This window comes from Lampris incognitus, chromosome 18 (assembly GCF_029633865.1).
Source record: "Lampris incognitus isolate fLamInc1 chromosome 18, fLamInc1.hap2, whole genome shotgun sequence".
In the NCBI taxonomy this organism is placed as follows: domain Eukaryota; kingdom Metazoa; phylum Chordata; class Actinopteri; order Lampriformes; family Lampridae; genus Lampris; species Lampris incognitus.
In genome coordinates this window covers 4,354,934-4,363,327 of record NC_079228.1, presented here as the reverse complement: position 1 = coordinate 4,363,327, position 8,394 = coordinate 4,354,934, and positions in this window count along the sequence as shown.

The window sequence follows — 8,394 nt, the reverse complement described above, 5'->3', positions numbered from 1 at the left end:
GTGAAATGGTCAGTCACAACGAGTATGTTAGCGAGTCCCTGGGAGTCAGGCTCTAGCGACAGGAAATCCATGCACACAAGATTAGGGGTCCCTTGCTTGTGGTACAGGTTCCAATCCCTGCTCCTCGCAGGAGTAAGAGAATCAATACTGGTGTGCATCAGTGACGTGCGGTGAGGTTCGTGGCTGGTGAGGCACTGACTTTTTCAGAGTCAGATTTACAAATGTATGAACCCAATATAGTAGCTTCAATTCAACATTCATTTGGCAGCTTGCACATTGACTACTGCTTGTGTTTCATATCTCATCAGCATTTTTTACACACACATAATTAAGGTACATATCTGGACAAGGAGCAGCTCAGAGAAAGAGCGCGTTTGCTCTGCGCCGTGCGTGTTTTCCTAATTTGCCATCGTAATTCCACAATTACTATTACTATGTTTTATATCGTGTAGTTTTTATCTGTTGTTGCTTTTTGTATTTGTTTATCTTTGTACAGTGTCCTTGAGTGTCCAGACAGGCGCTTATAAATAAAATGTATTATTACTACTATTAGTATTTAATTAATTACATACTCATTCAGTACAAATAAAAGGATGTACTGCAGTGTGTGCATGGGCTTACCTTTACTTGAAAATGAAGTCCACTCTCCTGTCCTTCTGGACAAAAATCTCCGTGACTTTGTTGTAAAAGTCCTCCTTATCTTCTTTTAGTTTTACAGGTCTTTCCGTCCTGTAAACCCGTGGGCTCACGCATACGCCCCCTTCAGGGAGGCAGAGGTACTGGCTGCCTCATCTCATGCTTTTTCAGTGCGGGTTTCTGTAAGATCAGCAAGACTAAATATGTTATACACATACATGAAATACATTAAGTATTATAAGGAAAGTGAGGACATATAATAAACGTGTCTACAAACATGACATTGGTGACAAACAGTGAGAAAGCGAAAGGCACGCGCTCAACCCAGTTTGTGAGGGATTGCGCAATCCGAGGTGAGGCTCCACTCCTCGCTGCCTCAACTCGCGTGTCTCCCCTCTAATTGAACAGGAAATATGCAAATTCAGCGATTTTGATAATAAAATTATTTAAATTATTGGAATTGTACATAAATTACGTTTATAGCACAGATCAGTAGACGAATATTAATATTTATTTTATTTTATCATCATTTGTTTTTTCTTTTCATGATGAAAGGTGAGGCTCTGCCTCCCCTGCCTCCCCTGACCGCACGTCCCTGGTGTGCATACAAATCCGCATCGTGAGCCAAAATCAGCTTTAGGGACTCTGTCCCCAAGTTCAGCTGTTGTACCTCAGATCCTAGCCAATTTAGGTTCAGTGTTGTTTAGAGAAGCTTTGAAAGAGGTGAAGACTACTTATGCAGTCACCGAGGATGTTGATAGTTAAGCAGGGGAGAGAGTAAACCGGTGGTAAAGGAGTATTAGTGTAGAATGTAAAGAAACTCATTTAAATCCTTATAAACTCGGAAACCACGATTCAAGTCCCTATTTCTGTTATATTGCCTTTTACGCTGCTGTAGCTTTAGGAATGGGATGTGTACCGCTGACGTCATCACGCCGTCAGGACGTGAACAATGTTCGGTGTGGCCACGTTTTTTTCTTGGACCGTGCAGAGCAGATGATGGGGAGGGTTCGTGTCCGCCATAAGAGCTTTCAACATTTGAGGTTTGTTAAAACCGTTTACAAATGTGAATCGGACAATAAGAGTCTTGTTTGTATAACTCTGAGTTGCATATGTGTGTTTGTGCATAAGAACACGAGTTAGCTAATTGATTTCGCTGTTGTAGACTCCAAGACAATAGGCTATCGCTAATACAACAATAGGCTAACGCTAATACAATAGGCTAACGCTAATACAACAATAGGCTCACGCTAATACAACAACAGGCTAATGCTAATACAACAATAGGCTAACGCTAATACAACAATAGGCTACCGCTAATACAACAATAGGCTACCGCTCATACAACAATAGACTAATGCTAATACAACAATAGGCTAATGCTAATACAACAATAGGCTACCGCTAATACAACAATAGGCTACCGCTAATACAACAATAGGCTAACGCTAATACAACAATAGGCTAATGCTAATACAACAATAGGCTACCGCTAATACAACAATAGGCTAATGCTGATACAACAATAGGCTAACGCTAATACAACAATAGGCTAATGCTAATACAACAATAGGCTACCGCTAATACAACAATAGGCTACCGCTAATACAACAGTGTAATGGAGATTGTTTTATTGTTATATTTTCTCATTGTATTTTCAGTTGTGAATACGAAGAGTGGTGTATAATACTGCTTATGTTCATCCATAGAAGCTGCCACTCCACGTATTTACTGGATTTGGATTCATAAAGGTGTAACCGAGCTATCTTCTCGCCCGGTGCGGGATTCGATACGGGCGTACTGCACCACAAGGCGACGTCAATAACCGCTCGGCTAAAGGGTCAGACCCGTTAGCTAGGGGCTAACGTGTCTTATTAGTAGTTTACACAGGTGCTTTTTGTATTTCGAGCTGCATTGAATTGAAACGGCTTTTCCCTCCAAAACCCCCTCTCACACCCACAGAGCTAAAGTGGGGTGTTGTGAACTCCTTACCCTTTTATTTATCCATATTTTTACTATCGGAATAAAGACCCTAAAATTATATTTGAATGTCCCGTGTGGAATTCCCCCGGCTTCAATAGTAATGATAATGACTGATAATGCCAACGACGATAATGACAACAATAATAATGATAATGACAATGATAACGATAATGCGGGTAACGATAATGACAATGATAACAACGATAATGATAATGACAATGCTGGCCTGCTGCAGAGTTTGGAAAGTGGTAAGCAATGGGTTAAAATGGAAGCCTGTGGTTAACAGGGAAATGGTTGGAAGAGTGATGTGAAAAACAAGAAACAGTGATATCTTCCTTCTTCATGCCCCAAATAATGTAAAACATGAATCTTCTTCTGACTTTAAGGCATCACATTGCATCTTTATACGCAACATTTGCCACATAAACAAAACCCTTTCCACCCTTTCCTCTGCGCGTCTTCTTCCTTATTCTGTGTATCTTCCAATGGCATGTTCCTCATAACCACCGGTTACTTCAGACGACAACGTCCTGCTGAAATGCCTCAAAACCACTGTATAAGGTCATTTATGACCATATATCCAGATATGACCAGATATGACCAGATATGAGCAAATATGACCAGATATGACCAAATATGACCAGTTATGACCAAATATGTCCAGATATGACCAAATATAACCAGTTATGGCCAAATATGACCAGATATAACGACTTCACCTCAACTACGCCGTCTGCCAGGACACCCCCCCCCCAAAAAAGAAAGAAAATATAACCAAATATGACCAGAAATGATCAAATATTATTGTAAAAGGAAGTCGGGAGTTGCAGAGAAGTATGCAGGAGTGGTGCAGGATATGTATGAGGGCAGTGTGACAGTGGGGAGGTGTGCGGTTGGAAGGACAGATGTGTTCAAGGTGGAGGTGGGGTTACATCAATGGACAGGTTGACGGACGAGATCAGGCAGGAGTCTCCGTGGACTATGATGTTTGCAGATGACATTGTGATCTTTAGTGAGAGTAGGGTGCAGGTGGAGGAGAACCTGGAGAGGTGGAGGTGTGCACTGGAGAGAAGAAGAATGAAAGTCAGTAAGAGCAAGACGGAATACCTATGCGTGAATGAGAGGGAGGACAGTCGAATGGTGAGGATGCAAGGAGTGGAGGTGACGAATGTGTATGAGTTTAAATACTTGAGGTCAACTGCCCAAAGTAACGGGGAGTGCAGAAGAGAGGTGAGGAAGAGAGTGCAGGCAGGGTGGAGTGGGTGGAGAAGAGTGTCAGGGGTGATTTGTGAAAGAAGGGTACCAGCAAGAGTTAAAGGGAAGGTTTACAAGATGGTAGTGAGACCAGCTATGTTGTATGGTTTGGAGACAGTGGCACTGATGAAAAGACAGGAGGTGGAGCTGGAGGTGGCAGAGATGAAGATGATAAGATTTTCATTGGGAGTGATGAAGAAGGACAGGATTAGGCAGGGCTCGAATTTAGGGGGGGGGGGGCTGGACCTCCCATAACGAACAAGAGACCTCCCATAAGAAAGGAAAAATTAAGCTTGGGGGGGGGGCTCCCCCACAGTATTATGGTTGTAATAAGAATAATGACAATAAACTATCAGTTATTTATGGGGCATATTGTAGCGGTTTTTATTTGGCGTGTAGCCATAAATCTGTGAATCATGCCTGTCTTTATGTTGCACCGGTACCTCTGTTCTGCCTGCGTGGTCACAGTCAGACCGGGCTCCCTGGACCGCAGATGCTGACCCATCAGAATCCTTCTAGGCAGCACAGTCACATCATGAGCAGGTACAGATACAGCCGTCTGCTCTGTCTCCCCATCCACAATTACAGGTAACGACTAAAGTTAGCTAACAAAACCTGTGAACTGTGAAAGAAGTTCCGGTAAATAGTTTAAGTAAGTATTGATATCACTTTGGTTAAAATAATTATTTCTCCCTGATATTGCTGCAATGTTAACTACGATGAAGAGTTGTGATCTCAGCCAATGTTTTTTTTGCGCTAAACTAGCTAGTTAACGTTATCTAGCTAACTGATGCTGTTTTGACGTTGCCTATAACATTATGCTAACATTACTTGTCAGAGAATGTTCAGAAACTTTCAGAACCGCGTTAGCTTGCTAGCTAATGCTGCTAGTGTCGTGTGTGCCTAACATTATCATAGACATTCTATTTAGTAACGATACAAGAAACAATCGAGAAACGAATGATCTATTGCAGTTAGCTAGCTCTGCATTTGTGTGATCAGAAACTAGAGGTATCTATCGATAATGTTAGCTAGCTAACTAGCTAGTTAACTAGCCAGGCAACGTTAACTAGCGCAGTCAAGTCATGAGCGGGTACCGATAAAGCCCTCTGTCTCCCGCTCCACAATGAAAGTTACAGGTAACGATAGCTAACAAACCATGTGAATTGTAAAAGAAGCTCCGGTAATACTGGACTAACACACAGAACCTCTGTTCTGTATGTTAGTAATACCGCATTATTTTCTCGTATATGCGAGTATAACTGTTAACAAATAATGTCAAACGTCCCCTTGTGTAGGCTACAATTTGTTATCTGATCAGATGTAGCTAACATAAATGGCTTTTTATAAGATTGTAAACTCGAAAATATTTATGTAAACACTTTAAAAGATTAATGTGTGTTAAGTGTTATTTGATGGCGCCCTTACTCATTGTATTACGGTACATTCAGATGTGACGTCGCCACGTTCTCTGTGTGTAACAGTGTGTGTTGTAAGAGTCGGTAGTAGAGAGCTAAGACCTGCTGTATTTGCCTAAATAAATATGCCTAACGTTAAAGGATAAAGAGAAAGCCGAGCCAAGCTTTGCTTGTCCTCCATACGCAAGAAGAAGATGCGAAGTATTTGGAGTTTGGAGATAAGTGAGCGTTTATATCACAGAGTTTCTTGATCTGTGTTTATATTCTCGGAAGAAGTTTTGCGCGACGTATTATACGTTAGCCAATGAAGGTAACAAGCTAGCTTAGCAAAGAAAAAGTATAGCAAGCGAGTAGGCCACGGTAAAATTAGCGCATTAGCAAAATGGCAAGCAGAGCACCAGGAGTCTTGGCACCGCAGCTTTTGTTCGACGAATCCAAAGATAAGTATGAACTTTGGGAGACAAGATTCCTAGGCTGCTTACATACTCTGAAGCTAAAAGAGACCGTTTTACGTGAGCCCACCGGCACTAGCGAAGAAGAGTTCGCTGAAGATAGGAGGAAGAATGCTGATTGCTATGCTGAGCTAATAAGACTGATCGATGATAAAAGCCTATCGCTGATAAGACATGAAGCCGCTGATGATGGCAGCAAGGCTCTGAGAATACTGAAAGAACATTATTCCGGGAAAAGCAAGCCGCCGATAATACATTTATACACGTCGTTGACCAAGCTACGCATTGCGGACAACGAGAGTGTTACCGACTACATAATAAGGGCGGAGAACCTCATTACGGCTCTGGGAGATGCAGGCGAGACCATGAGTGATGGACTGATACTCCATCATGATACTACGCGGACTACCAGACTCTTTTAAGCCGCTAGCCGTCCACATAACACAAAACGAAGATAAAGTTACGTTCGCAGACTTTAAAAGAAGTCTACAGGTCTATGAAGAGGCGGAGAAAATGAACACGGCAAGATCTACGGATAATGTGATGAAGACGTGCAAGGCAAGGCCAAGGCCCCACCAAAACGCACGTTAGCAACAGAAAAGATGAAGATGCCAACGTGACGTGTTACAAGTGTGGAATAAAAGGGCACAAGGCAAGAAAATGTTTTCGAAAAGTGTGGTGCCGTTACTGCAAAAATAATACACACCAAGAATCCCTGTGCAAGAAAAAGGGGGAACAAGATGGTGTCAGAAAAGTCACGGAGGAACAAAATAGCGACCAAGACCATCTCTTCAAGACCAAGCACACAAAGAACGAGAGACCAACAGACCACGTGAGGATGAAAGGCATCAGGGTGGATGCAGGAGCAACATCTCACATCGTGAACGACATCGGAAAATTTAAAAGCCTCGACAACTCATTCAAGCCTGACACCCATTCAGTGGAGTTAGCCGATGGGACCAAGTGCAGTCGAATAGCACAACGAAGAGGAACGGTGATGATATGTCTACTAGACAGCGCCGGACGACAGCACAGAGCACAGCTACGGGATACACTGCACATGCCTTCATACCCACATGACATCTTTTCGGTGGCAAGAGCAACAAACGGAGGGGTGACAATCACTTTCAAGAAAGGGAACAGTCACATGGTTACCAAGGACGGTAGCAGGTTTGACATCCACGAGAGTGGAAATTTGTATTACTTGCCAACTGTTGAGGAGAGTGTTGACCAATGTAAAGGGTGTCACGACATGCAAACTTGGCATGAAATTTTGGGTCATTGTAACTACGAAGATGTACAAAAGTTACAAGGTGTAGTGAAAGGTATGGAGATAAAAGGAAGTGCAGTCAGACCAGATCAGTTACGTGTAGTGTGTACACAAGTCAAATTCACCCAGACGAGAAATAGGGAGCCAGACAGAAAGGCTAAGAAACCCTTAGAACTAGTCCTCACTGACTTAACCGGTCCCATGCCAACACCGAGCACAGAAGGGTACAGATATGCACAGTCTTTTACAGACGACTACTCAGGTACCGTGTTGATGTATTCTCTAAGGTCCAAGAGTGATACAGTGCAAGCCACAGAAAGGTTCTTAGCAGACATAGCACCTTACGGTGAAGTCAAGTGTATCCGTTCAGATAACGGCACTGAGTTTACAAGCGGAGACTTCTAGGCACTGTGAACCAAGAATAGGATTAGACACGAGACGTCTGCACCCTATTCACCCCACCAAAATGGCACAGCAGAGAGAGGTTGGCGAACTCTCTATGATATAAACAGATGCTTACTGATAGAAAGCGAGTTACCAGATAAGCTATGGAACTACACTATGCAGACAGCAGCTTATGTGATGAAACAGGTGTTACAGCAGGCGCACAAAGAAAACGCCATACGAACTGTTCACAGGCAAGAAACCAAACATATCCAAACTGCAGAAATTTGGATCAATGTGTTTTGCTTACAAGCAAGAGAAAGGGAAGCTAGACTCTAGGTGCGAGCAAGGTGTTTTCATTGGCTACGATAAAAACAGCCCAGCTTATCTAGTGTACTATCCAGACACAGAGAGGGTCCAAAAGCACTGGTTGGTGAAGTTCACAACCAAGACAGCCAAAGAAAAGGAAACACAAACACCTGAGTCATACATAGAATATGGTGATAGGAATGCACATCCCAGGGTCAATGACAGTGAACAAAATGTTGTTGATGAAAATGTGGAAAATGTACCAGGTCAGGATGTCCAAAGTGGAGTTTCTGGGACTTTACTTGAACTGACTGAACGCACACAGCCGGGCAAAGTCACCGAGACTGTAATCAGAAGGAACCCACCGCGAACCAAGAGGAGACCAGCTTACTTACAGGAATTCGAGGCTGAGGTTACAGAGGACAAACTGCAAACATGCGTGGACTCTTGTTATAGAGCAGTATGCGACATTCCTCAAACCTACCAGGACGCCATAGCATCAACCAAATCAAGGCAGTGGAAAGATGCCATGAACGAGGAGATGCGATCACTAGAGGAGAACGAGACCTTCAGCCTCACCCAGTTGCCTCCAGGTAAACAGGCAGTGGGGGGTAGATGGGTCTACACACTCAAGTGTGACATAGATGGATCTGATAAATACAAGGCGAGATTCATAGCAAAAGGCTAC